This window comes from Myxocyprinus asiaticus, chromosome 35, assembly GCF_019703515.2.
Source record: "Myxocyprinus asiaticus isolate MX2 ecotype Aquarium Trade chromosome 35, UBuf_Myxa_2, whole genome shotgun sequence".
Lineage (NCBI taxonomy): Eukaryota > Metazoa > Chordata > Actinopteri > Cypriniformes > Catostomidae > Myxocyprinus > Myxocyprinus asiaticus.
Genome location: NC_059378.1, coordinates 32489179 through 32498839, shown reverse-complemented (window position 1 = coordinate 32498839; position 9661 = coordinate 32489179).

The following is a 9661-nucleotide window of genomic DNA, read 5'->3' as shown; positions in this document are numbered from 1 at the left end:
GTTTTAAGTTCCGTTTAATGTTAATTGTGTCGTTTTATGTTATGACTTTTTTTTATTTTTATTATTTACCTTGGGTGAGATTAGTGTTCCTTTGAGTTAAGTGTGATAGAGTTTGTTGAAATGGTGGTTTACATAAAGCTTCTTGGAGCTCTGAATCAAGTGAATCTGTTTATTCGGTAAATGATTCAGTAAATGATAATGTGTTTGTTGTGCTCTTACCGCCACACGCTGGCAACACCTGCTGTTGAAATCAAATGACTTAACCAGTGTGATGTACGTTTGGAGCATTAAATCAAAATAAATTGTTTGATAAGAGTTGAAAGCTTAATAAAACACGTTTCTTAAGCGCCCATAACTTGTTAATGTTTGCTGAAGCCTGACCTTTTGATTGCGTGAGAGAGACATCAATTTGTTCGTTATTTTCTATCAAGAATATGAAAGCACTGACTCTAGTAGTCACTCCTTTTCAGTAAATTCCCATGCTATACTACTATTAATGTTTTCGCCAGAAGTGCGCATATTTTAATGTCAGCCGAAGTTCCAATGAGGTGTAGGCTAGAACTGTGTTCAGGAATGGTTTGAGGAACATGACAAAAAGATGTTGACTTGGCCTCCAAATTCCCCAGATCTCAATCCAATTGAGCATCTATGGGAAGTGCTGGACCAACAAGTCCGATCCATGGAGGCCCCACCTCGCAACTTATAGGACTTAAAGGATCTGCTGCTAATGTCTTGGTGCCAGATACTACAGGACACCTTCAGAGGTCTTGTGGAGTCCATGCTTCAACGGGTCAGATCTGTTCTGGCGGCACAAGGGGGACCTACACAATATTAGGCAGGTGGTTTTAATGTTGTGGCTGATCGGTGTATTTGTATTTGATGTTGATGCAAGATAATTGACTTTAAGAAACCATCCATAAAAGTGCGTAATTCAGTTTTTTCAGATGATTTTTGAACAGCAGAATTGTATCTTGGTTGTTTTGTTCTAATGTGAAAACATCTTAAAATATATGCACTTAATATACTTTTAATACTCACAAAACTGCTTTAAAATCCTCAGTATGTTCATAAAAACACATATTTTGGCATGCATCTTAAGTCCATGTTGTTTAGTTTGAGTGTTTGTAGATTGAGTCTACAGTGACAAATGATGGGACAAATGTAGAACTACACCTCAACTCATACAACATCGTCGTCATCATATGACTTTAGCCTAGCTTTTGAAAAACATGCATTTCTTAATATTGATGGATGCAATTTTAAAACACGTGCGGGTGAAATTAACAGTTTTACTGCATGCAGGGAGTAATATATTTAATCACAATTTAAATGTGTTTTAATGAAGCGTTGGAGCTAAAGGCGTCTTGATATTGAACAAACGACACATTTTTAGTTTTTTCCTGAAACTGTTGCCCTGTCTCAATACCCACACTTGCGGTCTTGCACACTTAAGTGCACGTGGCACCAGGTAAGTCTGCAAGACTTTACCATGTCTGAAACATGCCAAAGTTTAGTGCACTTAACACACTAAATCCATACTAGGCCGAATACCACTTCCAAATGGTCTTTCAGGGCAGGCAAGGTGTTTTAATGGCCGATGTCGATATCTAAAGAGATATATTGCAGATACCCAGTATACAGTGGAAAGAAAAATATGTGAACCCTTACCCGCATTTCTGTATTAATTATTCATAAAATGTGGTCTGATCTTCACCTAATTCCTAATAATAGACAAACACATTCTGCTTAATGTAATGACAAACAAATAATTGTAGTTTTCATGTTTTATTGAACATGTTGTTTAATTAATCACAGTCCATGCTGGAAAAAGTATGTGAACCCTTGTATTTAATAGCAGCATAAACCTCCACCAGACGTTTCCTGTAGCTGTTTATCAGCCTTGTATATCACAGAGGAGGGATTTTACACCATTCCTCCCTACAAATTTGTTTCAGTTCATTAATATTTCTGGGATTCAGGTCATGCCACAACATTTCAATTGAGTTAAGTTCTGGACTCTGATTTGGCCATTCCGAGACACACATTTTCTTCCTCTTTAACAATTCTGTTGTTGATTTGCTTGTGTGTTTTGGGTCATTGTCTTTTTGAATCCCCCAACTGTCAGATGACAGATCGCTACCCTGACATTCTCCTGTAAAATCTCTTGCTACACTTTTGAATTCATTGATCCCTCGATTGCAAGCTGTCCAGGCCCTGATGTAGCAAAGCAGCCCCTAATCATGATGCTTCCTTCACCATGCTTAACAGTTGTGATGAGGTTTTGGTGTTGGTGTGGCGTGCCTTTTTTCCCCCCAAATATAGTGTTGTGTGTTTCTGCCAAAAAGTTAAATTTTGTTCCATCTGTCCACAGAACATTATTCCAGAATATTTGTGGAGCATCAAGGTGGTCTTTTGCAAAATTGAGACATGCAGAAATGTTTTGTTTGGAGAGCAGTGGTTTCCTCCGTTTTGTCCTCCCATGAACACCATTCTTGTTCAGTGTTTTCCTTATAATTGATACAGATTTCTGCAGATCGTTTGCTTTTACTTTTGGATTCTTTTTAACTTCCTTCAGCATTGCATGTTGTGCTCTTGGGGTAAACTGTGGAGAACGCTCACTCGTAGTCAAACTAGCAACAATACTGAATTGCATCCTTTTGTAGACAACTATTTTGATCAGGACATGGTTCAAAGGCTTCTTAAGAAGTTCAGACTCTTTCAGTACCCAGATTGTGCTGTTTTTATACAGCAGGGCAGCTCTAAAGTCCACACCTACAATCTCAGCTCACTGACTGGAAAACCTGCCTCAATTAGCTTTTTTAGAAATCAGAAGCCCAGAGGTTCACATACTTTTTCCAGCATGTACTGTGAATAATTAAACAACATGTTCAATAAAGACATGAAAACTACAATTATTTGTTTGTCGTTACTTTAAGCAGAGTGTGTTTGTCTATTATTAGGACTTGGATGAAGATCAGACCACATTTTATGAATAATTAATGCAGAAATGCATGTAATTCCAAAGGGCTGACATACTTTTTCTTGCCACAGTATATATACACACATAGTAAATTACATGTACATGAAATTGCTAAAAATTTTAATTAACTTTTATTTAGCATAATATTTACTCTTTCACAGAAATCTTTGTAAAAAAAAAAAAAAATATATATATATATATATATATATATATATATATATATATATATATATATATATATATATATATATATATATATATAGTTTTTTGTATGCTTTAGATAGCAGCTTCTCCCGGTTTCTATTTAGTCATCCCCCAAACACATAAAGAAATTTAAAACATTAATAATAGGAAGAAGGAAATAACAATGCACATAGTAATCCAGTAACCACAGATGGTGTGCACATTAGCAATCACTTTTTTTCCACAAAAAGACCTAGTACAATAATAACAGTAATGATAATAGTTAATAATAACAATAACAATAATAATAATAATTATTAGCTATTATTAACATTACACAATAGTAAAATTTTTCTGTAATAATTTCTTAACTTGCATGTGGCATTTCTATGCAGTCCAGTTTAGCCCTCAAGCCTTTATTTTGGCGGATAACTGAAGGAATTATTTTTTGATTTTCTGTTTGTGGCTTAGTTGACAATGGCCTTTTAATGCAGTGAAATGCTCTCAATCACTCTTCTATCTACAAAAACCTGCTGTTATGGGGTTCCTTTAGATTTGGATAGTAACTTTTAGTGGCCAAGCTTATTTGGAATTACCCAAATGTGCAATTAGTGAATCTAGAGCGCTCAGTGCATGTTGGCACATCGAACTTAACTCGAGCATGTCTGTTAACTCTGAGCACGAGATGGAATTTGTATGTTTTTAGACACAGAACCGCTCTGAAAAAACTATCATGTGTAATACACAACAGAGAACAGAGCTGCACACATACACAGTAAGCACAGCGATCAGCAAGTGCAAACGTTTGATGGCTCCTGTTTCACTCTCTGTTCAAGCTGACGAGCCAAACAACCTATGTAACTTTCACATGTTTATGGCACCATCTAGTGGTTATTTGTGAAAAAAGTGGTTTCAATGTTTATATCGATCTATTCAAAATGGTAGCGGACTTGTGCGAAAAGTGACTCTTACGTTGGGATAAATGACAGCTTATTTTAATAAAGTAAAAGTGACAGTAATGATTACTGTCTATTGTAACTGTTATTTTAAAATGAGTATTTGCTGAATATAAGCAACTTGTGGTTGGTTAAAATTTTGAATATTATTTTACTGAAAACCCTACTTTGAAATCCATGTATCAAATATGATACAACAGGCTTTTGAGGTATATCTCTCAATAGGCATTACATTATATTCATGCCCACCACAAAAATATCACAGAGCTTTGAAAATTCTAACATATACATTTATAAGATACATTTAAAGTGTGAACTAATATTTCTGTGTATTTTCATATATGCAGCCTGCTCTGTCATTATAAAGATCTCATTACTTTACATTACAAGTTATTATGATGTCATCATACCATAAGTTCCTGAGACTTCAGTGAAATTTTTTTACATTTTCCCTTTTTTAAATGTCAGTATAGTGTTTGGTGCATAAAATACATACAGTATGATAAAAAATAATTAATAATTAATAAATGTAAATGATAAATGTAATTAATATTTTATTCATATTCTATATGATGTGCTGAACTGAACGGTGATACATTTCAGTTCATATTTATAGACCAAGGAGAGAAAGTTGTCATAGCCAAACTCTCAAATATTTGGCATCTCTGAAAAACCCAGGGAGTCCTCTGTTAATACCCCAACATTTAACACTGTAGAATGTATGGGCTAAGAAAAACTTAAATAACAAATGTCCTACACAAAAATGAATTGCTGGGCCTCAGGAGGATAATGACCTTTAAAGCCTAATGTATTAAATATGATAATTTTTTTATATATAATTTCTTTTTATAGTTTGTCTACTATAAATTGTCTAGTCTGTACTAAAAACAGTTTAATGTCATATGTGGGTTTAGTGTTATTCTTCAGTTCAATTCTTTCATATGTCAGGCTTTAAAGGGTTAAGTATTTAAAAGATATTTAACCCACATATTTGCAGACATTATATGATATAAGTTTTAGTACTATTTGCCCTTTTTTCATTAGACAAGACAGTTAAAAGTTATAATGAACTGTTAGAATAAAAGTGTGAGCACCTGAAACATCATGAGCTTGTGCACTTGCTCCTGGGCTGGAGTTATTGTTTAAATGAGACTGTGTTGCACGCCAGTCTATTATTGAGGTAACACGATGGCACGTTACAGCAAAACAAACTGTGATTGGTTGTTTACATGCCTCAGATGGCTCCTTCACATGCAAATGGGTGATTCTCAGAGCGGTCGTGGCTTGCTAAACTAATCAGCCAAACAGAAAAATGTATCGGCAGATGCCGATAGATAAAAAATTCCAAAAAGTTTATAACTAGTTCTCATAGGCCCCAACCTACACTACACATAGATGAAAATATACAGTATATAAACTCAAGAAAATAAGAAATATTAATATATCTTTAAAAAAAAACACTTGTTCTGACAATAGTAAGAGGTACACCTCTTTAATAAGGTTTCACAGCTGTGTCCATACTATTTGTCTACACTGTCAGAAATATGATTTTCAGATTTTCTGTCTAACCATGGTGAAAATTCTGTAGATGGAGCTGCAAATCATTTTGAAACCATCCTATATATGGAGGACCGAATGTGACAATATTAAAAATAGATAAATAAATAAATATATTTGCAAAGAAATAAAAAAACAAAAATAAAAAAAATGAAAATGTGTACTTTGAATTAAATAAAATGTTTAAATAAATTGGTATTTATACATTTATTTCCTTTTTTGCATTAGTGTATTTATTTCCACATTTATTTATTTCCTCATTTATACATTTATTAATTCCCACAATTATTTATGTAGGTTTTTATTTCCATATTTATTTTTTTCTACATTTGTTTATTTATTTATTTATTTATCAGATCAGGTCTTGTCATATTTGTGCCTGAGAAGTAAAAAAATATCCATCATATATCCACTGTCATGTATGTGCCATGATAATGGATGCTACACCCCTGGATGTTGGCCCAGTACTTATGAAACGAAAACAAGAATGAAGGCTAAAGATAGACCATGACAGAAAATACTCAGTCCACCAAAGTGACATTTTTTTTTCTAGTGCAGCTTCTTAAGTCATTCATTCAATAGAGATCATTCATTCCCTATTTGACCTATTTGACTCAACCACAAGATTTCACTGTGTACTCCAAGCTTCATTCTGGAGTCCATCTAATGAGACGGCTGAATGCACGGGATAACCGCGCTGTGTTGACTGGGAGTAAACTGATATTGTGGTACTTTGGTGACAATTTGGCTGTCTGTTACATAAAATAAATGTATCATATGCTTGAAAAGACTGTTTGAGTAGCTGTTTGTGACATGACAATTGCATCCACTAATGTGAACAAACGTTGCCGCACACATTGGATGATCGCGTTTGATGTGTTGACCAGTGTTGGGTAACATTAGTTTTAAAAGTAACTCGTTAGAATATTGCGTTACTCCTTAAAAAAGTAACTCAATTAATTAAAAATGAACTTTTTTATGGAAAGTAAAGCATTATGTTACTTTTGCATTATTTTTGCATTACTTTTTTTCTCACCGCCACTCTCTCTTCTGCTATGCTATGCATTCCATACAAATAAGCCATGCATTGCATACAAGAGACATTACAGGTCATGCTATATGTACAACACTCATGTCAAAAAAACATACTAAACAAACAGATATTAAGAAAGTCTACAATCAGTAGGTCTTCATGTCATATCTTTTAATAAAGACTCAATAACAGGAATATGCATGATTTGTTTTTCCATTGACATGGCAGCCAACGTGAATAATGAAGAATATCCACTGTCTTACCTAATGCAACAAAGTTCAACATCTGAACCTGCATCACAAGTCATCATATGTGGTGCTCATCGACAACCCAGAGTCAACTTGAGATGTTTTTCAGAAGTCAGAATAAAATTCAGTGGAGAACCTAACATGTTCCAAGGTTTAGTCTGGTGAAAAAAATAATGTTTTTCACTTAAGTCATCTCAGTGCAAGCTTGTTTTGAGTTGATCCATGGTGCATACAGCGCACAGCCTACTGCAAATGTGCATGTTGAAACAACTTGAATGGAATCATTTTTAATGTTACCAAAATGTCATAAAAACGGTATGTTTCACAAATCACATAACTTGTTTATTATAAAAAAAAATGTAGAATATTTTATGAAATTAAGGCATTTTGTCTTCGTACACATTTACGAACGTTAAGTTCGCAGCCACTGATCCAGAGTCAGCTTTTCTCATCCCATTCTCCTAGGGATGAGCTCTAACACAGAGCAGTTTGGCTGCATAAATCAGCGAACTGAGTGAGTATTTCACCCTGTGTATCATGCCGTGGCCAGTGGAAGGCTAGTCTTATAATCCCTCTGCCTAAACGCATTTACTGATTTTTTAATGCAGCGTGTGAGTGTGCAGCACACATGAATCAATCGCGTTTCACTCAACCAAATGTTGAATGTTACAGTAAATGCATAACACGGAGCAGTTCAGATGCAAACTGATCCTAGAGCAGTGGTTACGGGCAGCTTTAAAACAAAGAAATTTGGATGCACAAACAGTCAGCGATCATTCCACGTTGCATGCAACTGTATAATCATGCCGTGACCACGGGAAGACTTCTCCGGGCTTATGCCTGTGCTATATTATACTACCAAAATGTGTTTACACACTTTTAAATGCAGTGTACATGAATCAATCGCGAGAATCAAAGTTTCACTTACCCAAATGTTACATTTTTTACAAAATACTGCCTTGAAGATGAAAGAGTTAAGAAATGTTGAGGACACATTTCTTAACTCTTAGTGTGATTGTCATGACAACAGCAAAGTTCATGACGGCTACTCATGCAAGCTCTAGTGCACTAAAAATCAGTGCACTGCAAATGATGAGTACAACTGGATTCCACTGAAGCCTTCAGATTTACATTCTTTTACCAGCAATATTTAGCAGTTTTTAAAACATATAGTAAATCTCATGGTGGGCTAAAATAATTATTGTTGTGCTCTGTCCATCGCTGATAAGCATGGCTCATCATACTCTAGAACTACAATACCCATCATGCGCACATATACTACAACTTCATTGTGCATCTCTGGTATTCAAGCCTCACACTCTCTAGAACTACAATGCCCATCACGCACTACTTCTCCTCCCCAAAGTTTGCACACTTTTATCCCTGATTTATCGCAATACGGGGAAAGGAGAGGTGTGCAAAAGCAACGCATTACTTATTTGAAAAGTAACAGATATGGGTCTAAAATAAAAAACTATCACGTTACTTTACTCGTTACTCGAAAACGTAATCTGATTAAGTAACGTGTTACTTGTAACATGCTAACCCCAACACTGGTTTTGACTTTGCGTATATGAGCTGTAAACTTTTTATCGTTGTACTTTAGTGACCATTTGGATGTGAGTATAAAATAAACTTATCATGTGCTTGAAAAGACTGTATTATTTAATATTTGTGCAAATATGAATGACAGGCGCTCTCTGTGTGTCGGCGCAAAATTTGAATTTGAATCTGGAAGCTTGTAACGTAACTGGCTGTTGCAGAAACACATACTGTATGTGTGATGCTACTCTGCGGTGGCCAGTTATTACATATGAAAGGGTTAATATTGTCACATTCGGTCCTCCATACCTGTAGTCTCAGTTCATCTATTCAGTAAAATGATTGCCACATTTGGCAGTATTAGAATTAGTGCTGAGAAAAATTAACATGCTAATTTCTGTGATTAATGTGGACTGTTTAATGCGTTCAAATAAATTAATGCAATTATTGAGTCATCCGTTTCCTGTGTCTTGCCTTTTATGCACAGACAAACTATGACCATGAAATGCATTTTATGTTTCATTTTCCGGTACAGTACTGCATAATGTAAAAAAAATTATCTCCGACTGTCTCTGTTTAAGTTGACCACTCTCAGAGCAGCTCCAGATGTACATACGACAATTAAACGCTTTGGAGACATGCAGTGATGAAGTTTAAAGTTATGAAGTTAAATTTATATATTAATAGGTAGGGCCCATATGATGCTACATATGAATAAATTGCCTCATCTTAAAGGGAAAGTTCACCCAAACATTATTCTCTCATAATTTGCTCACCTTACGCCTTATTTATTGAAGGATATATTATGCGTTTTGTCAATACAGTGTAAGTCAATGGGGTCCAAAACTTTCAAGCTCTAAAAAAGGACATAAAGGCAGCATAAAGGTAATATACACTACTCGGGTGGTTTAATCCATAGCTGTGTCCCTAATGACACACTATACACTATGCCCTTATAGAATATACTATGCACTCAGCCATGAAGTGTATACATTTACAAAGTGTAGTATGTATTTTTTACTACACGGAAGCGCTTAACAGCTGATGGAAGTGACGTTAAAAACGCACGTAATGTACTGCCACTTAGTTTAACACTTATATCTAAAATAATAAACATATTAACACAGTGTGGGTGATGGTAAAACATTCCTGTAAGGTGCTG